The 21,343-nt window shown below is 50.1% G+C and overlaps 1 pseudogene; it reads left to right on the plus strand.

Annotated features, from left to right (window-relative positions):
• Positions 1 to 261: 261 nt before the first annotated feature.
• Josd2-ps1 (Josephin domain containing 2, pseudogene 1) lies at positions 262 to 19,354 on the plus strand (annotated as a pseudogene).
• Positions 19,355 to 21,343: the final 1,989 nt, after the last annotated feature.

The following is a 21,343-nucleotide window of genomic DNA, read 5'->3' on the forward strand; positions in this document are numbered from 1 at the left end:
ACACTGTGGGTGTAAGGAGAAGTGTCATTGTCACCCAGGCAGACATCAGAAGGGTGACTTCCAGATCCCATGCTTAATGTCTGTCTGGGTTCTGTCTTCCTTGACTTTTCTGTGAGAGGAACTGAGATGGAGGCTTGTGGAAGGAGACTCTTGTTGGTTTCCCTTGACCTCTGGCCTCCCCTCTGAGGATGAGCTTCCTAGGGCTGGGGTGGGAATGTGGGGGGTGTGTGAGGGGGCAAGGGTTGTCAGGGGTGGGGTATATATAGAACACCTGCCATGTGTTGGATATATGTGGGGTACAAAGGCTTGGTCCTTAATGTAGCTGGTGGAGCTGTGAGAACAGACACCAGGCAGAACAGAGGAAGCAGACAGCCCAGGGTGGAATGGGATGTCTCTGATGTCCTGGTTGACAGAGCTGAGTCCAGGTAGAGCCAGCTGGGGGCTTTCTTTTATGCATAGTATCAAGACTCTGTAGATGACCATTTAGAGGGTGAAGGGCTGGTCCCCATGGAGAGAAGAAGGGTACAGTAGTAATGGGAAAGGGCCCTATCTGCATCAGAAAACCAGGTTCATGTTCTGCCCCCTCCTTCCCAACTCTCTGTGTGGCTTCTGGTAAGAGTGATCTTGACCCTCAGTGGGATTTCCACTGAAGTCATGATGGACCAAGATGAATGGAAAGGTCTTGTGCAGCACCCACATGTAAAGAACACCTGGGGATGTCAGAAGCTCACAAGGATGAGATTTTGGGTGAATACACATCAGGTATCCTGAACATTCCCCAAGACGCCTTAGATAGGACTCTGAATGACCTCTGAGCAGAATGGCACTGCTCTCCATAACTCACTCCCTGCCTCATCTCTGGGCTTGGCCATCTTGTATGCTGTCAGGGAGGTGTGGTTGTGTGAGCCTCCCAGGTGGCTGTGTAAGGTGTTGGGTCCTGGGCCAGCTGGTTTGGCTGGGTCGCTCTTGGCATTGCTATGGGTGACCTGGACAGAGCTGGGCATTGTTTCTGTGGCTGGTTATATAAGGCCAACACATGGCTAAAAATCAAGTGCGTCTGGGCTTGGAAGCTCAGGCTCTGAAGGGCAGTGAGGCTGGACTGGAAGCCTCCTTGAAGAGGACGATGAGCCTTCTTTACCTGCCAACTCTGATGTGGGGAGGCTTGAGGCTCCCTAACATTGATGGGAGCAAGAAGAGAAGCCCTTTATAAGGCACGAAGCCAGAGTGCACTGGGCTGCTCAGGCAGTGCAGCTCTGTGGTTAGCCCTTCCCCTGGATCTACTTTCTAATGTGGTGCTGACGAGGTGAACCCAGGGCCTCAGCAGCTGGATTGAACACCTGGCACACTTGGCATCTGTCCATCCTAGGATGTACGTAGTATATCCAGGTTCATGCTACGTCAACTGGTAGAGCAGCCCCACTTGTTCAAAAGGGCAAAATTCTGCGTGGCTATCCCTTGCATCTAAGATGCATCTCTGGAACAAACTTTTATTTTCATAAACACCTACTGTTTTCTACATTTTTAATGTCCCCCCTCCCCAATGGATCTCAAAAGCTCAAACCTTTCCAGAGGGTGCGCAAAGTCAATATCGCGCGTAATTTGAAACGCAAGATTAAATCAATCGATTCCTAGGCAACTTGGAGTAAGGCGAGTTTATTAATAGACTTCAGATTCCATATTATCATAATGAACATATAGCCCATATGTCGTTTTTGGGGTGCTATCAAAGAAGATACCCGTAATTATCTGCAAAGCCCATTAAACCGCTTCTTCCTTTTCCAGCTACATTTCTGGGTGAGGCCAGATTTTCATCGTGTAGTTCAGCCACAGCACATGTGGCAGCAAATCGAACACAGAAGCCGATAGAAGAGCCCAGCTGGCCTCTATTAGGCCGTGCGCTGAGGGAATTTACAGGCTGCAAAGCAATGGCATTGTGGTCTTTACTTCTTATTTTGAAAAAAAGCATGATTATTTTATGATGTTTGCTTATGTTAACATGCAATGATTTATTAACCTAATTAACAATTTTCCCCCTTATTTTAAATTTCAAATACGGCAAATAACAACAGGGTTGAAACCGCTCTAAATGTATCAAGCGATTGATCGGTAACTGAGACAAGGGCTCAGAGATGCCCGAGTGGCCTCCAACTGGCCACGTAGCTGAAGAAGGGCTTGAATTGTTTGCTCTCGTGCCGCGACGTCCTAAGTGATGAATTTACAGGGATATGCTGTGATCCCCAGTTTGGGATTCCGAATGTGTGTACCTCGAGGGGGTTCTGAGAGAACACTGTTTAAGACCGGCTGGTCCAGTTCGCCTTCCAGCCTCTACGAGAACTGTCTAAAACTCTGCTAGTAATGTTTATCTTCCTGTTCACGTAGTTGAAAAACCTTGCTTGACATACTTGGTTACCAGGAGCACAAAGCCTCATGATTGTTGGGGATTCCTCCTGGGATCGTTCGTCTACCTGTTTGGAATATTCTCAGTTCCTTGTTTGTTTTTTGAGACATAGTCTCACCGTGTGACCCCGGCTGGCCTTGAACTCAGAGATCTGCCTGCCTCTGCCTCCCGAGTGCCCCTATTAAAGGTGCGCTGCCCCTTGTCAGGGCTGCTCGGTTCCTTTTAGTGCCTGAGGGAATCTAGTTCTGTGAATTGTCGCTTCTGTCTCTGTCCCGCAGAAAGGAGGGACACCACGACGTTCTTCTCAAAGTGGTTTATTCAGGAACCTTACAACATGCGAACAGGAATCTTTCTTTTCTTTTTCTTCTCTCTCCCCCAGCGCACTCCCTTATACCCTCCCTCAACTCCGCCTCGTCAGTCCAGTCTGCGTCATCTCAGTTCCTAGGTCACGTCACATGGCCTGATCTTGCGTCATGGTGCGCCTGCGCAGCTCTCACAATGGACGTGGCTAGTTTCAGGTGTGTGAGGAAGTCAGGTGCTAGTCATGAGACTTAGCTGCAGTCCCAGGCGCCATCTTGGGACTACCGCCACACCTGCTCCCCACAGTGAATCAACACTCAGCTAGAACCTGAGCACGCTTTCTGTGTGGTCAGCGTTTCACCAAGAGACAGACAAGACCACCCATTCAGGCTACACGTCCTGGAAAGAGGCGGCGGCCTTGGGCAGTGGGAGTGACCCCAGGCTGGGTCCGAGAGTTCTGAGTGACACATTCTCAATGTATGAGCAAGGCTTTCCCATGCTCTGGGTCCCAGTTACCTCTTGTGTGGTGCAAGGGTGACCATTTCACTCTTTATGCTTCACAGGGCGAGCTCAAAGGGCAAATGAACTAATGGAAAAAAAAAAGAGCTTGGAAATTTGTTTTACGTAGGGGATAACTGCGCCGTCCCGTCTGGCCTGGAACTCTTTATGTGGACCAGGTTGGCTCCTCACTCAGAGATCTGCCTGCTGAGTGCTGGAACTAAAGGTGCAGGCTAGACTAGCATTTTCATGGAGGTGAACCAGACATTGCCCTTTGCCTGTTGGCCTCCGTCACGTCTTCCCTCTCTTGGCTTGGGGAAGTCCTCTAGCTCAGGCTTGCCCTCCCGGGAGAGGCAAGACAGACTTGTTAGTATTTGAGAGTCTGTTGGGGTCACCAGCCTTTACAACCTCTCATTCCCGCCTGGGACATTGTCTTTGTACAGTGGCTGCTCTGTGTGACCTAATAGAATCACAGTGCTGTCAGAACCTTCCTAACTCCAGTTTCCTGCTCTCCTCTTACACTCTCAACTCTGCCCACGGCAAAGCCAGCATCTGCCCAGAGCATCCTCGCTGTGCAGGCCCCTCTACAGAGCAGCCTTGCTTAGCAGTATGGGCAGAACTGCATCATGGGTATGCTAGCGGCTTTGAGGATTGACACTGAGGAACATAGGTCCTGGACTTAGGTTAGGACTCAAGTCCTTCTTGCCATAATCCCAGACACTGAAGCGTCTCCAGGTTCCTCTAGAGCCCATGAGGTTTAGGGAACTAAAGCAGAGGCGGGGCTTATCTTGGGCCTGGGTGTCGCAGTTTCAGACTTCTGAAGTGGGAAAGCAAGAGGGTCAGCACAATGGCGTGAAGTAGGTGGGACTGTAGTGAGTGTGGCTGTGGTAGGCAGGGCTGTGGATGGCCAAACACACCCTCCTCTTCTCCCGGGGCCCCCAGCACACTGGGGAGTCCCCAGGATGTGGGGAAGTCCTGGCCAGAAGCTCATCAGAGAGATAATCAGACGTATTGGTGAAGAGCGTGCTCTCTGAGGCTGGAGTGAGTTCTAATTCATCAGTGCTACGTGGGTGAGTTATTTTACACCCTCCACTCTTGTTTCATTGTCTGTGAACTGGGAATATTAATTCTTGTAGTATTATCAAGAAGGTCACTTTTAATTGTGTGTGTGTGTGTGTGTGTGTGTGTGAGAGAGAGAGAGAGAGAGAGAGAGAGAGAGAGAGAGAGAGAGAGAGAATACCTCACGGAGGCTTCAAACTCCTGACCCTTCTGTGTCTCCCTCTGAGGTGCTGGGATTACAGGCATGTGCTGGGACGCTCAGTTTCTAGAGTTAATTTTAAATATTGCTCAGAACTGTGCACAGAGTAAGAGCTGTCCACTCAACTGTTAGTTAATGTTGAACATTGGTGTGCCAGTGGTGTTGAGAGGTCACCACCAAATCCTGTAATTTTTGGTCCCTAAATTTCTCCTCTGTCCACCTGCACCTTCTCTCTTCCCGTCTCCCCTACCCTTTTGGTCTCTTGAGTTCACTGTATATGGAGCTTAGGCTGGCTCAGTTTCCTGAGTGCTGGGATTACAAGCATGTGTCCCGTGCCTGGCCATGATCTCTCTCTTCCCACCATGCTCTGCTTCCTCTCAGCCTCACCGTGCCCCACTGGCTGGAGTGGAAGCAGCTTAGCTCAAGACCCTCTGTAGTCTCCCTTGCTTCTGGAATAAAGGCTCTGGTTTGACCGGGTTGCGGGGCTCTCTAGATTCCTGCAGTGCACTTTGCAATGGTCATTTGCTCAATGTCATTGTGTGATTGTATTTTTTTTTTTTGCCTACTTTTTTGGCAAATCTGGAGAATAGAGAGGGCATTAGAGCCCTTGCAGCTGGAGTTACAGGCAGTTACGAGCCACACGAAGTAGGTTCTCTACATCAGGTGATCATTTAGATCCTTTACAAAATTTACTGGTCAAACAGTTTGGAGGGATGTTATATCTGTTAGAGCGTTCTGTGGAATGGGGTTTAGCCTGGAAGCTTAAGGTCTTCAGGAGCAAGGCTTGTCCATTGGCAGGCTTGGATGGTCGGGGCTTGCAAGCCCCATTGGCAAGGGAAGACTATGAAGGGTCCTGAACTGAGCTGTTTCCACTCCAGCCAGTGGGACGAGGTGAGGCTGAGAGGAAGCAGAGCATGCTGGGAAGAGAGAGAGGAGATCATGGCCAGGCACGGGGCACGTGCTTGTAACCCCAGCATGTTGGGTGACGTGACCCAAGGGGATCAAACTTGGGTCCTCTCCATGAGAAGTATGTGCTCTTAATCATGGAGCCGTCTTTCCCACCTCCCTGCTTCCTCTCTCAGATGCAGTTTAGAGATGGCCAGGCACCTGGCTTGGGCTCTGTGCCTTCCTGCACATCATCTCATTTAATTATCCCAGTAGCACTGCAAGAGAGGCATTATTCCCATTTCATGTGAAGAAATAAACTCAGAGCAGGTAAGTAACACTCCCAGAGTCACACAGCAGAGAAGGGTACCAGGACGCAAACCCAGGGCTTCCTTTTATGGCTGTGTGTGAGAATGTGTGAGAATCCTGGGGGATGACGACTTCTGACTCGGGCTGCCTTGCAGAGGGGGTGTGAGGGAAGCAGATCCTTCAAGGAGACCCAAGCCACTATAGCTGAGGTAGGTCAGCTCTCTGATCTCAGCAGTACACACTCTAGAAGGCAGAAGGACCATTGATGAACAAATACAGGGACTTGTGATTTCTATGAAGGAGGACTTCCTATGGGAGAGGGAGAGGGAGAGGGATTCAGAACCACCTCTGTGGGAAGGGGAGAAAGTGTGGGCATGGAGTAAAAAAAAAAAAAAAAACACATTCCCTCCTAGGTTTTGTTTCTGTTGCTTTCAGGCTGTGGGAATTTGGATGTGACCCAATTCCTTGTGCTTGGTTTCCCTATCAGCAAAGTGGGTGGGGAGGGTTTCTCTGCATATGTGAAGAAGACTGCTCTGGTGTTAGGTGCAAAGGGTTCTGTGCAGTTGCAAGAGGTCCCCTTTCCTTGCTCTAGACACAGTGATGTCTGTTGCTGGGGTCCCCATATTTATAAACTGTTGTGGCTGAGAGTAATCCTCAATTCTGTCCTGACCACCAGCGGCTACGGACGCAGTTTCGAAAGCTGTCAACCATTCTCCATGGCTTCCCAAATCGACACAGACACGGAACGGCTCATTTGCCTGTAAATAAAACAGCGATTTCTGTGATTGGAGCTAAATGACACGCTCTCAGGGCTACAGCTCCTTCCCAGGCTCACAGAAATCAGCTGGTAGCCCTTGAGGCAGGAAGGGGGAAGAGACTGGCTTCTTGGAGGACAGCGGGTCAGAGGCTCTGGTGGGGGGCACTTTGTGCTCTGAGTGCAGAAGGAAGTGAACATCCTTGGGAGGGACCTAAGGGCAGGACCGTGGAGGGCAAACCCAGGGCATCAGTGTTTGGGGTTGGGTCCAGCTGTTGGGGGAACCCTGGGCAGACAATGGCCTCATTAAGGAGAGGGTGCAGGCAGGCAGGAGCTGGGCATGGCTACAGCAAGAGGAGAATGTGAGGAACTGAACCTCCTCTTGCTGGCCCAGCCAATGGAGCAATTGTCTTCTGGTGGGAGGGAGCTGGGGTCTGAGCCTGGGAATGGTTGGACAGTTGCCCTTGGGGGCAACTGAGGTAGTCCCGGCCCTTTTGCCTGGCTTGCAATAACTCTTCCACTGGTTGCTGAGAACCGGGGCCTCAGAGGGGATTGCTAGGCCTGGGAGTCCAGGGTGTGGCTCCTCATACAGGGCTCTCTGAAAAGAGATTCCCAATTCTTAATTGCCCCCTTCTGGGGAGCCAGGTTCTGATTAGGATTGTCTCTGGCCTGGCTCACCTGACTGTAGCTCTCCTGTGCAGCTCCATCCTGCTCCTCTGTGCTAGTGGGTCTGCTTGGTGGGTGTCAAGAGCTCCACTTGCAAAGTGATGGTTGAGCTGGCGGTGCTTCTCATCTGTGTGGGCTCCAGCCAGCAGGATGGCTGGGCCACCACTTGGGTGCCCACTACTTAGTGGACGATGTCCTGTACAACGCGTGACCAGACGTTTCTGGTCTCAAACGCTGACAGAGCTCCTGTTGGGATGTATCCAGAGCCCAGTGCGTCCCATCAAATGGTGGAGGTGGTATGGTGTGGCAGAGCTCAACAGAGAAGACAGGGCCAAGGAAGTAGGGCCGGCACTGAGCCCCGGCGTCCCACCCAGCTGTGGACACTGCCCCCCTGGGAGACCCTTTACAGCTAGAAGGTTAGACTTGATGGCTCTGGAGGCTCCGACTGGCCAGACCTTTGCTGTGACGGGTCAGTGTTGGTTCTGACGGACAGATCTGCTGGAATCGGTTTGTCAGCATCATAACAACTCCTGGCTTTGGCTTTTGTTTCATTCTGAGAGAGGAGGTGGGTAGATAAGGTCTGAGGATTGACTTCCTGCAGCTGTGAACTGCTGCTGGTTTCCTGACTCTCAACCACGGCTGACTCCAGCAGTAGAAGGGAGAGAGTCTCAAACTGAGCAGTAAAGGGGTTGCCACCCATAGAAACCGATCAAGACATATGTTTCAGTACCTAAGCCACCTGCAGAGATCTCAGTCTGGTATATGTCACTCCTAGGTATTTGGATGTAGTGGACCTTCGATGGGGGTAGGGCGGGGCACTGGTCTTGAAGGTGGTTTTGTGTGTATGCAAGGTCAAACCCAGAGTCCTCTATAGGCAAATGCTCCATTACTGAACTATACAGTCCGTGTCTACCCTGCAAAGGCTGTGACTGGTCCTCGACTCTATACCTCTCCATCTGCTGGTCAGAGCTTCTCTTCCCATCTCCTGCTCATGGGGCTCCTTTGGGATAAAATAAAACTTCTTTTTTTCTGGAAGGTCCACACAACCGCCCTCTCTCCTCTACCCTGGTCCCCTATCTCTTGTCTTCGGTGGTCTGGTTTCTCACAGCCCATTCATTCGCCCAGCCCCCAGCTCAGTGCTCTGACAGATGGCAGTGTCAGGGGACAGTGTGTGCCCTGCACTAAGTGCTTCATCATCCAAGTGACTAGGCACACAGTGGGGAGGTGTTATCACCGCCCCCTGTGCACAAGATGGGAAGACGGAGGTGAATCGGTCGCACAGTAGGGAGGTTCCAGATGGATGCCACTCTGCCGGACGTCTCTGTGGCTCTCTCTGGCTTCTCATACTTACTCTTCACTGGGCCTGGCCAGCTTTATAAGAACAGGATCACTGATGAGGACAGCACAGGGGGGTCTGGCTTCAGGAGAGAGTTCCACGGGACAGCTACTAGGGTCCTGGTGAAGATCGCTCATCTTGATTAAGGATTTGGGAGTTACTGTTCCTTCTCTACAGCACCAGGGAGGCTTGTGTGAACGATCCTTATTTGGAGACGAGGACACTGGGGTTAGAGGTCGGCTTCTTCCAGTTCACCCAGGCGGTACATGATGGACAGGCCCAGAACAAAGCTCTGATTCTTTTTTGCTCTGACATTCTGTCCTTTTCCACCGCTCCACGAATCCAGTGGGCCAGAGTCAGGAAAACCAAAAGGGTTGGAGTGGTCCCTCTGCAGCCCACCACGGAAGTCTGCGAAGTCAGATCAGGGACTGCTGGAGTCGAAGAAGTCGGTGCCATGTTGACCTGGCTAAGCAGTGAGGCAGTTGGGGTCAGGAATAGGTGCGTTCTTTCCCCTTAACCCATCACAGCCTCTGGCTTCCTGGAATTGTTGTTCGGACTCCAGATTACTTGGCTTTGAGTTCCCCACAGTTCCCGCACATAGGAACGCAGCACCCATCCACTTCCAGACCACACCCTCAAACACCCTTTCCTGAGGAATAATCTAGTTGACAGGAGATTAGGAGGCCAGCTGGGCAGGCAAGCCAGTGGTCACTAGAAGTGTGGTAACAGTTTTCCGAGGAATGCAGAAAGTTCGTGGGATTCCATGCCCCAAGACCGAGTGTAAGCCCGCTACTTTCTGCCCAACCCTAGGGTTCTGTGTCTCCTCTCCCAGGCTCAGTGTTCCAGCCTGTGAAGACAAATGTAAAACCATCCTGGTAAGAGGCTTGGGCGAGATCATGTCCGGGGAGACGGTTGATCACTATAATTGATTAGTTGGAGGTCAAGGTTGATAGAGCTTCTGAGTGGAATCTCTGTAGTCATGAAAACACCCCCTCCTGCCGCTCCAAGTCAAATGGCCACTAGCTTCATGCATCTGGGGCTACTAAGGAACTGAGTTCAATGTCATCATGCCTTAGGGAGGTACGAATCCTATCCCACAGAATAACCATCTATTAAAAATGTTTTAACCTTTATTTTGTGTGTGTGAGCATTTTGTCTACATGTGCACCATCCACCATGGATGCGTTGGATCCCCTGGGACTGGAGTGACAGTCAGTTGTGAGCCACAATGTGGGCACCAGGGATTGAATTCAGGTCCCTGGAAGAGCGACCAGTGCTTTTGACCCCCAAGCCAACTTTCCAGCTCCCTAACCAACTTAAAACGAACAACCCAGTGGCATTTAGTGCACTGACAGGAGCCATCGCTTCTCTCTAGTTACAAACTACTTGTCATCTCCAAAAGAAACCCTGCTCACAAACACAGGCCTTTCTTGTCCTCTCCCTGCCGGATCTGGCAACCAGTATGGCACGTCCTGTCTCTATGACTTTGCCTGTTTTAAATGCTTCTTATGCACATCTGTCTTCACCCACAGAATGTGCCCTGCATGACTTGTTTCTTTCCCTTCACTTGACGTTGTAAAGTTTCTCCGTGCTATAGCAAGTGTCAGTCCTCTGTTCTTTTTAAATGATGGCTGGTGGCCACTGCACTGCACAGCGGAAATGCTGATACACTTCGAGACAAGTGAGAGAGCAGGGCATCCTAATGCTGGCTCCTCTCTGAGGGGACTCAGTGGGAAAGAAGGACCCACAGAATGGGAAGGATGAAAACAGTGCCTGGGGTCTCTCCAAAGAAGCCCAAAGCTTTGCCCCATGACAGGCATGGCTATTACATTCTCAAGGCCCAGTACTGGGCTGAGTATGACGCAAAGATTTGACACTAACAGAGCATTTAAAGTATATTTAATTATGCATGCTGTGCTATACAAAAGATATATAGGAAGATGTATGAAAAACACATATCTTTTCAAGACAAGTTTTTCCTATGTAGCCCAGGCTGGACTCAGATTCATTGTCCTACTTTCCAGGGCCTGGGACTATAGGTGTGTACCAACATATTGAGCATCACAGAGATTTGCAAATAGAGCTTTCTTCCCTTCATCCCCGAGTCTGAGAGTGCTAAAATAACTCATTGGCTCACTGAGCCAGTACGTGGCAGGTCTATGAACCTGAGTCTGTCTTTTGCTGAGGCCCATGATCTTCACCAGAGCTGTCCCCTACAAGAGAAGCCAATTAGGGATCAGTCTTCTTCCCCCCAGCTTAAGGGTTTCCCAGCTCCATTCCCTGCAAGCCTTTCTGTACTCTAATGGGATCTGGACTTCTTGGAGAGATAGGAGGGGTGGCTCATAGACTAGGGAGTAGACTCTATCTCTTTCCCATTGTTTATCAGTGAGTAACCTGGCTGTGCCCTCGGTGGTCCCCACTATTAATTGATCTGGGAAGGGGGCTCTGTTAATTGCTGACCCAGAATAAACAGGACTAGGAGAAATGGGGCTGATAGCAGAGCGAGCTCCTCAGCTGCGCTGCCCTTTGCCCTCTGGGAAAGGGTGGTGGGAAGGGGTGATAGACAGCAAATGGGAGGTGTGCTCCTGGGAATGGCTTTGGAGTGGGGGGTGGAAACTGGTTTCCTGGGGCCCCAAAGAGTCACTCTGTTTGTCCTTCTGGGAATAAAGCCTAACTGGGCTCCCCATGTGCTGTGTCCTGTCAACTGGTTGGGATGACAGCCAGCAAGACTCTGATACTCATTGTTTTTTTTGTTTTTGTTTTTGTTTTTGTTTTTTTTTACCATTCTCTTTATCCATCTTTTCTTTTTTCCTTCCCTGAGCATCTTTGTATCTTTTTTGTCTCTTCTTCCCTTTGAGCCACCCATCCATGTTTCTTTTCCCTCCCTTTCAGGAAGTCAATGTATTCTTTTCTCATTCAATGTATCCATCTGGAAGCCCATGGTTTCCTTGTAACCCTCCTTTGTCTTCATTACTCATCATTATCTTCACCCATCTTTACCTTCCCTCACCCTGGAGTGACCACCCGTTTCTAGGAAAGAAAACGACAGGGGTCCTCCAGACATCCCGGCCATGGGGTCCTGAGCCTAGGTCCTACACAGTCCTGACTGAATTAACAGTGATCTCAGACATGCCATTCACTTGTTCAAAGTTAGGTAGTCTCACTGTTCCTGAGGGAAAAATAAAACCTTGTTCCTTCAGAGTGAGACCATATAACTTATTGTCCAAACAGGATGCTTTAGTCCTAGTAACCGCCCACCATGAGTGACCTCAGAATGTCCTGGGTAAAGAATGTTCAGCCATCTTTCCTTGGCCTCAGCCTGGATGAATCTGTGACTCAGGCCCTTTTGTCTCCAAAGCCAAGACTAGATTTGGGGAGGGGCCCGATGAGTAGAGCACACTTCAGCATCAGGCCCTTGGTCAGAGTTGGGTGTCTGACCTCCCTTTTGTTACCTCAGGAGTACTCATTTGTGAAGAGATTTGTTACAGCCTCAGCTAGACAGACAAATCAAGCCCAACCCTCCAGGTATTGGGTAAATAACACAAAAAAGCGAGTTAGTCCAAAAGGCCCCTTCTGAGGCTTCAGGGAACAGGCAGATTCACAGTCCCTCTCTTGGCTTTCTCCAAGAAGGAACAAGAGCAGCAAGAATGATGGGTAATGATGATGGAGCCCTCGTTAAGTGCCAGACAGAGTCCTGGGTGCCCACCCAGTGCAGGTAGGAGTGCAAGAGGCTTCTGAGGGACAAAGCCTTCTGGAACATTAATCTCCTGCTTCTGTCTCACCTCGTCCCCACCCCCACTCCCGGGAGCTCTCAGGGGGATGTAGTTGATTGTGTTCACCTGCCAGCCACCACCCCTAATCCTTAGCTGCTCTACTGGGAGATAAGATAATCACAGCCCATTAATCAAGGTGGCCTGGCAAGCTACAGGTGCAGATAAGCCCCTCCTGGGCTGGCTCCCCAGGGCTGGGTCTGTGGAGGTTGCTGGGGAGTTCCAATATCAAGTGTGTGTCGAAGAAGGTGGGGTCTGTCTACTATGGGAATTAGGATGGTGATGTGCTGGGAGGTTAATTGAGAGTCCAGAGATCTGTCCGTCCCCACTCTCTCCTTACACGTGTGGGGAAAATGGAGGGGCAGGGAGAGCATGAGATGTCCCTACAGTGTGAAGATGCTGAGGAGTTTGTTGCAGGGGTAGGGGTGGAGGGTGTTTGTGGGCGGAAGCCTGCCTTGGCTAAGGGACAGCGGGCTGCGTGTGATTTGTCTTACTCACCGTCACAGGGTGGTGGTTGGTGGCCATGCAGGCTGTGTGACAGTGTGACAGGGTAGAGAATGAGTAGCGGGTCCTGTGCACTTTGTGGTCATGCAACACCATGGATAGGTTCTGGGATGGTGGAGTTTGATTGAGGTCTCAGCTCTGCTACCTGCCTATGCAGAACCTTGAGTAGACCTCTCCACCTTTGCCCCTTTAGTCTTTCCTTCTGGATAAAGAGGATGGGGTCAGACTTGGTGGTCTGAGAGGTCACAGGAGGAAGACGAACGCAGAGCACTCTGTTCTGTGCCTCACAGGCAGCTGGCAGCGGGTGGCAGGGGCTCAATAAACATTCGTTTAAAAATTCTCCTTCTTTCTTCTTGGCAAGGGCCAAAGGGCACGGGCAGCCTTTGGTGTCTAATCTGTGTGGCCAGGACTGTGGAAATGGGGCAGCCACCCCCTAACAACTCCTGACCTGAGGTGCTGAGTCTGAGGGGTATTAGTCGCTATTTTTTTTTTTTTTTGGTTCTTTTTTTTCCGGAGCTGGGGACCGAACCCAGGGCCTTGCGCTTCCTAGGTAAGCGCTCTACCACTGAGCTAAATCCCCAGCCCCTTAGTCGCTATTTTTAAATTTTCTTTTAATGATGTCATCGGTCGTGGTGGTCAGGAGTTCAGGAATGTTTCAGTAGTGGTGGGTCTGACTCAAGAGATCTCACCAGGTCAACTGCGTGCCAGGACCGCAGTCCTCCCAAGGTTTGTTTGAGGCTGGAGGCTCTGATTCCAACCTCACTTATGTGGCCATTGGTCAGAGGACATGAAAACAGCTCATATCCTCCAGTGCACAGAGGGAGTGAGTGTGGGCCTTTTCTTTGCTTGCTCTGGGGTTGCCAAGCAGCATTAGAGACCGATCACTAAGTCCAGCGCAAACTCCAGGGCAAGGGGACCTGTCTGTGCCCTGGCTCTGTGCCCAGATGCCCTGTCCCAGGATGCTCTGTGCTAGGATGCACTGCGCTGGAAACTGTAGATGTCTTTAGTCTTTACACCTAAGTCAGGGGCTGCTTTTCTTTTGCTAGTGAGACCACAGTAGTTCAGAGAGGTTGAGAGATCTGCCCAAGGCCACCCAGCAGGGATAGCTGAGGTAGTGTCTGGTCCTGGGGGCTTGCCTTATTTACCCTGGGCCATTTCCTGCTCCAGCTGAGCCACATCTAAGGCATCTTGGCTCCGAAAGATATAGGACCAGCTGGGAAAGCCTGGGACTTCCTTGGCTGTAGAATTAGAAATAATATATGAGGCACAGGGCACAGGGCAAACGGCCCAAGGGAGCTATGCTTGCTCTGAGGCCTTAATTTACTTTCTGCCTCTTTTCCTGCATCTATCTGCAGGATGGTTGTAAGGTAAGCTGAGGACAGACAGTATTGGGGGCGGGGGACTGCATGCTACTGTAAGGTAAGCTGAGGACAGTATTGGAGGGGACTGCATGCTATTGTAAGGTAAACTGAGGACAGTGTGAGAGGTATGCTGTATGTTATTGGGGTGGAATCAGTCAGTGCCAGGTTGGACTGGTATTGGGATGCCTTTCCTTGGGAGGATTATTGATTAATTGATTGATTGATAAAAGCAATGTCCCCGTTTCGGTCTGGGACCTCCCATTCAGGCTTTGCTAAGCCATAACTCCCTCGTCAGTCCAGTGGGTAGAGGTCAGGACCAAAGGCTTCATTAGAGAAGGCCCCTGACTGAGGCAGAATTCAGGCCAGACTACTGTCGTCTCCCAACTCCCATCCCTGCTCACCTTGTCTCTTCCCAGGCACAGGATGTGCTCTGCAGGGTGCTTCAGGGAGTTCAGACAGCCTTTTGTTTCTGCCTCTGCAGAGAGAGGATGCTACACGGACGTCCAGGCACTTCTCCAGGTTTGCCAGCAGAGGGAGCAGATGCTGTGTCTGGGACCTGGGAGGTTCCCAGAGAGGCTGGGGTGCTCTTGTCCCTGAAACCTTCAGCCCAGATACTGGCTAGAGGTTTTTGTAGTTGTTTGTTTGTTTGTTTGTTTTTTTACAGTCCACACATCCATCATCCATCCATCCATCCATCCATCCATCCATCCATCCATCCACCTGTCCATTGCATGTGTGTGTACAGGTCAGAAATGAGCTACCTCTCTCTTTCTGTCACAAAGGTTCCAGAGACTGAGCTCAGGCCATCAGGCTTAGAGGAAAGTACCCTCGCCCACTGAGGTCTCTTGTACCCTAGGTTGACCTTGAACATACTATATCCAGCTGAGACTGGCTGATCGTCTGACCCCGAGATTACTAGCATGCGCCATCATCCTGGTCTTATGTGATGTTAGGGATGGAACTCGGAGCCTCATGCCAGGCAAGCGCTGTACCACTGAACTGTATCCCCGCCCCTGAGGGGGGTGATGTGGAACACAGCTGTTCAGAATGGGAACACCATCCCCCAAAGGACCAGCTTCTGCTCCCTGGAGATAAAACCATGGTAAATGAGAAAATGACAGAGTTTCTGGGTGGGACCGGTGACCTCAGATCTCTGCTCATGCCGTCTGTGGGATCCATAGGAGGGACAGAAGCCATCGATTCACTTCTTGATCCCGTCTGCAAACATTGTTGCGCGGCTACTGTCACATGGCACTTGATGGCAGACATGGCCTCTCCCAGGGCTACAGTTCTACTCGGAGCTGTGTAGTGAAATGGGGTTTTATTGCAAGCAGAAGGTGAGGAAGAGAAGGGTGAGAGAGTCGGAGACAGGACGTCCATGTCTCTGCTTGCTCACCAAGATGGCCAGAGGAGACTGAGGTGGAGCAAGGCGGCGAGTCTGTGAGTGGGGATTACCCACGATGCTCTGTCCAGCATCGTTATCCCATTGTTATTGGGGTCCCATCGTTATCACAGGGACTGATCACCACAGGGGAGACTTTGAGCCCGTTGCATACTCTCAGTTGGCCCTACACAAGCCACGGAAGGCCAGCTATGTCACTTAACCACCTGGGGAACAGAACCAAAGGGACTCAGCTCTACTTCCTACTTATAAGTTGTTTCTTATTTTTTACTTTTTGTTTAATTAAGACAAGGCCTCATATAGCCCATATACCTCGATATGTAGCAGAAGATGCCCTTGGATGTCTGATCCTCCTGCTTTCACCTCCCCACTGCTGGAATTGCAGGAATACACATCTGAATTATGCATTGCTGGGGACTGAACCTAGGACTTCATGTATGCTAGGCAGACCAACCAACTGTGCTACATCCTCAGCTTCCTTCAATTTATTCTTTAAACCCAGGAGTGTGTTGTACTAAAGTTTAGGGACACAAACTGCACCAGAAGTCAGTTGAATGGTTCTGAACACACTCTAGATCAGGGGTTCTCAACCTGTGGGTGGTGACCCCTTTGGGGGAGGTTGAATGATGTTTTCACAGAAGTCACGTTAGACCATCAGAAAACATATTTACATCATGATTCCTAACAGCATCAAATGTACAGTTGGGGGTCACCACAGCATGAGGAACTGTATTAAATGGTCTCAGCATTAGGAAGATCCACTTATGGCAAGCAGGATGCATTTCAATAAGCAAATGGATCAACTGTGGTATGTTCATGCAGAGGAATATTATTCAGCAAGAAAAAAGGAAAAGACTTTCAGTCAGCGTGGTACCACCTGATTGCTGCCTAGGGAATGCGAAAGTGGCCAGTCCCAGGGAGCCGAAAGGCCTTTAGGGACCTGAGGAGGGCATGTCTCAGGCGGTGGAAGCGAGGTCAAGTCCACCCTCAGTGTATCAAGAGCGGCAGAGGCTAGAGCTGTGTGCCGTCCATGCTCTCAACAACGTCCTCCAAGAGCAGCTCTTTAGCCAGGAAGATGCTGACGAAATCTGCGAGAGGCTAGCCCCAGATTCCCAACTGAACTCCCATCGCAGCCTCTTGGGCACTGGCAACTATGATATCAACGTGATCATGGCTGCTCTGTAGGGCCTGGGCCTGGCTGCTGTGTGGTGGGAGAGGAGGAGACCCTTGTCCCAGTTAGTCCTGCTCCAGATAGTAGGCCTGATCTTGAACCTACCCTCTCCTGTGTCACCGGGGCTGTGCCAGGTGGCCCTGCGCCAGGAGGACGGCATCCGCTATAATCTGGACTCGAAGTTACGGGTGCCTGAAGCCCTGGAAGGAGAGGATGGTGTCAGGGCCTTCCTAGCAGCTGCCGTGGCCCAAGGCCTGTGCAAGGTGCTTTTGATGGTGATCAAGGAGGTGGAGGAGGCTGGCTGCTGGCTGCACACAAGATAATCTACTGCCTGGGAAGGGCTGCCTACTGCCACGGTCCTGTATCCAGTGCCTGAAAAGAATCTGTAACTCCAGGCCTTAGGAGGCCTGCCCTGCCCCAGGGTCCCTGCTCCCCTGACCACTGCTGCCTCAATAAATCTGCTCTTTTGTTTAAAAAAAGGGGGGGGAGATTTATTAACCCATGAGCCATGGAAGAAACCTCAATGAAATAAGCAGAAACCAAAATACTACATACTAGAAAAGGCAGAACCATGGAGCTAGAAAGCAGGTTGCCAGGTTGGCAGGGTGTAGAGGATGAAAAGCTGAGGCATGATTATTTCACGGCAGTGAAGCCATTTTCTATGACACTGTTAAGGTGGACACATGTCACCATGTCTTTGTCCAAACTCATAGAGTTCAAAAATCACAGGGCAGAGTCCTAATGTGAACCTCAGCTTTAAATTACAGTATCTTGACACTGGATTGTGAATTGCTAGCAGTAACACTCTGAAGCTAGATGCTGGCTAGTATAAGAGAAACCAGGAGCATTCAAGTTTCCTGTAAATATAGATCCCAACAGCTATCTATTTGTTTTTAAATGCCGCATGTAGCTAAGACCCTATATGCCGAAGACTGTCCCAGAAAAGCCAGCGGCCTTTGAATAACTGCCACAGAGACCATAGTGCTCATTAAAGTTTGAGTAGTGGGGAGGTGTGAATTGGAAACTAGTGTGAGAGCCTAGCCACAAAAGCAGGGCTGAGCAGAGGGAAGGTGTGAAATTGGAAGCTAGTGTGAGAGCCTAGCTACCAGTGGCAAGGTGTGAACCGGGAAGGTATGAATTGGAAGAGCAGTGAGAAGGTGTGAATTGGAAGAGCAGTAGGAAGGTGTGAATTGGAAGAGCAGTGAGAAGGTGTGAATTGGAAGAGCAGTAGGAAGGTGTGAATTGGAAGAGCAGTAGGAAGGTGTGAATTGGAAGAGCAGTGAGAAGGTGTGAATTGGAAGAGCAGTAGGAAGGTGTGAATTGGAAGAGCAGTAGGAAGGTGTGAATTGGAAGAGCAGTGAGAAGGTGTGAATTGGAAGAGCAGTAGGAAGGTGTGAATTGGAAGAGCAGTAGGAAGGTGTGAATTGGAAGAGCAGTGAGAAGGTGTGAATTGGAAGAGCAGTAGGAAGGTGTGAATTGGAAGCTAGTGTGAGAGCCTAGCCACAAAGGCCTCACTTGTTTGGAGGGCTTTTCAGGTTAGGGGTATTGCATGGTGATGCAATTCAACAATGATAAGAAAATCTAGACTGATTTCTGAGTTGTTTCCTGTTGTCTTCAAATTCAGTGCCCATCAAGGGGCATGTTGCTCAGCTGATAGACAGCTTGCTTGACATGGACTTGATCCCTAGTGCTAGGCATGGGAGTGTTCACCCATGATTTCACAACTCAGGATAAGGACAGAAGAATTAGAAGTTGAAGGTTATAAGGTAAGTTTGAGGCTAGCTGAGATATCTTGTCTCAGAAAAACTGGGGCTGGAAAGATGGCTTAACACATAAGAGTTCTGGCTGCTCTTCCAGAGGACCTGAATTCAGCTCCTAGCACCCACATGATGGGTCACAACTGCCTGTAACTTTGGTTCCAGGGGACCTGATACTGCTGTCTTCTAGATTCCATAGGCACTAGGTGCACACATGGTATAGAAACATATGTGCAGGTAAAACACCCATATCCATAAAAACAAATTTAAAAATCCCCTGCTAGGATCTTCCTTTGATTTGTACTATGCCACCTTCACTGCCCTGGGACCTTTCCTGCCAATATCTTCCCTCAGTGTGTTAAGGAACACTTTAACACATCTCTTGTTTGCACACAGGAGAAGAGTCACAACATTTCTCACATTTTAAAGAACTTTAATTGACTTTCTTAAAGGATTTTGGGGCTGGGGAGATGGCTCGAAAGATGTGGTTAAGAGTGTATACGGGGTTTGGGGATTTAGCTCAATGGTAGAGCGCTTGCCTAGGAAGCGCAAGGCCTTGGGTTCGGTCCCCAGCTCTGAAAAAAAGAACCAAAAAAAAAAAAGTGTATACGGTTCTTGCAGAGGACCTGAGTTTAGTTCCCAGCACCCACATGCCTTAAAACCACTATAACTCCAGCTCCAGGATCTGATGCCCCTTCTAGGCACTTAATCTCATGTGTATACACACACACACACACACACACACACACACACACACACACACACACACACCCACACACACACACACACACACACACACACACGAGGGAGAGAGAGAGAGAGAGAGAGAGAGAGAGAGAGAGAGAGAGAGAGAGAGACATACACATACAGAGGCTGTTAAAGCGAAATCGTTTTTAAAACTATTTTTGTTCATACTAAAATTGATTAGGAAGTGCAGAGGTTCCCATGTACCCCCCACCCCATGTCTTGTTTTTTTTCTTTTTCTTTTTTTTTTTTCAGAGCTGGGGATTGAACCCAGGGCCTTGCGCTTGCTAGGCAAGCGCTCTACCACTGAGCTAAATCCCCAACCCCTCCCCCACCCCATGTCATTCTGTGTCCCATGCTGTGTCTGTCACAACTGAGGAACCTGAGCTGCTGTATCATTAGCATCCAAGTCCGTAGCCTACACATGGGTCCCTCAGTGTTGTACATTCGATGGGCGTGGACAAACACACGAGGGTGTATTCCCACACTAGGACACCATGTGGAGAGTTCACTGTCCTTCAAACCCCTGTTCCAGTCATTTATGCTATCTACCCCTAGCTCCAGCAACACTGGTCTTCTCCATTAATTTGTCTTTTTCAGAAGCTGATTTTGCCAGAACCTTACTGTTAGTAGCCTTTCAAAAGGTCGTCGTGGGCTGGGCATAGTGGCGCATGCCTTTAAACCTAGAACTTGGGAGGCAGAGGCAGGCTGATCTCTGTGAGCTCTCGGCAAGCCTAGTCTACATAGCAGGGTCCGTCCGAGTGAGCCAGGGCTACAGACCAAGAGCCTCATTTTTAAAATCACAACCCTCTTTATTATCGCGCGCGTGCGCTCCTGTGTGAGTACCACAGCGCGCGAGTGGAGGTCAGAGGCAGCTTTCGGGGACTGGTCTTTTCCTTGCACTGTGGAACCAGAGATGGAGGCGAGCCGAACACTTGATGGCTTTCAGGTCTGTTGATGTTTCGAGGGCTGTGGGAAGGTGTGAGCTGGGAAGATGTAATTGGACTTACAGTGACTCGAGTGCAGTAATCACAGTGGCTTTTTACAATTTATTCCTGACAACAGCCGCGTCTCATGTACCTTCGAGTCTGCCTATGTTGTCTGCTGCATTCTGTTTTATTTTGTTTTATAGACAGAGCGCAGGTTGGCTTCAATCTGTTATATAGTTGGGGACATCCTTGATCTCCTAGCCCTCCTGCCTCTACCTCTGGAGGGCTGGAGTTTACTGCCTTATGTGGTGTTGGGGTTCAAACCCAGGGCTTTTGGGTGTCAGCTAAGGAAGCATTCTTTCTACCAACCGACTACACACCCAGCCATGCATATTGTCTCCTGTCTTAGGGTTCGGAATAACACCTTGATACCTAGAGTTCAAAAACCCAGGGACTATTTTTACTTTCCTCAGCTGTAATTTAATCAAGAACCCGGGGGGCAGGTCTGCCGTCCGGCTGGCTGGACTTGGTATGGTGCACTTTCCCTGGTTCACACATGCAGGTTCCCTCCATGTGTGGTCTGTGTTTACAGCATCCTTCCTTCACAAACCCTGGGTCTTCACCTTTCCCCTTTAACCCTGTAGGAATCCACAGAGCAGCCATGCTCCGATACATTCCCAAGGTCAGCAATTGTCCTTGAGATGAAGGCAGGGAGCCCAACAGCTCAGCGTCGTGCACGGGATCCAACCCGGGAATGTCTCAGTGGCTTATGGTTCTCAGCACTTTCAGGACGATGCTGGTGTGATTTTTGGCTTCCCCTCCTTGTGTTATTCTTAATGGAGAGCCGGCCTGAATTAACTCGTCTGACTGAGTTTATGGGCAGAATGAGCACTGCGGCCACATCCTCCTGAAATACCCCTCCTAGGCTCATTGGATGCAGAAGGCTTGCTTTTATCGGATGGCTCTGTGCTGGCCAAGGACAAGGCTGACCCAGGCTTTGGCACTGCACAGTCATTCTGTTGGCCCTGTCTGGTCTCTTGTGATGGACAGTGACAGCCCAGGAGTGGGAGGTTTGGGTTCAGGGTTTCCCTCACCCTGGGTCAGTTCCTTCCTGGCTAAGCCTTCAGCCTTCGTGTTTTTAAATAGTTTACGTGCAACGTGGGCTGAGGACTGTGCTCTCCGTTGATTCTCCCCTTAAATGATGCCTGTAAAAAAAAAATTTCCCATCATGCGGTCTGACATATTTAGTTCTTTTTTTTTTTTTCTTTTTTTTCGGAGCTGGGGACCGAACCCAGGGCCTT

Source organism: Rattus norvegicus, chromosome 1 (genome assembly GCF_036323735.1).
Source record: "Rattus norvegicus strain BN/NHsdMcwi chromosome 1, GRCr8, whole genome shotgun sequence".
NCBI classification, from domain to species: Eukaryota; Metazoa; Chordata; class Mammalia; order Rodentia; family Muridae; genus Rattus; species Rattus norvegicus.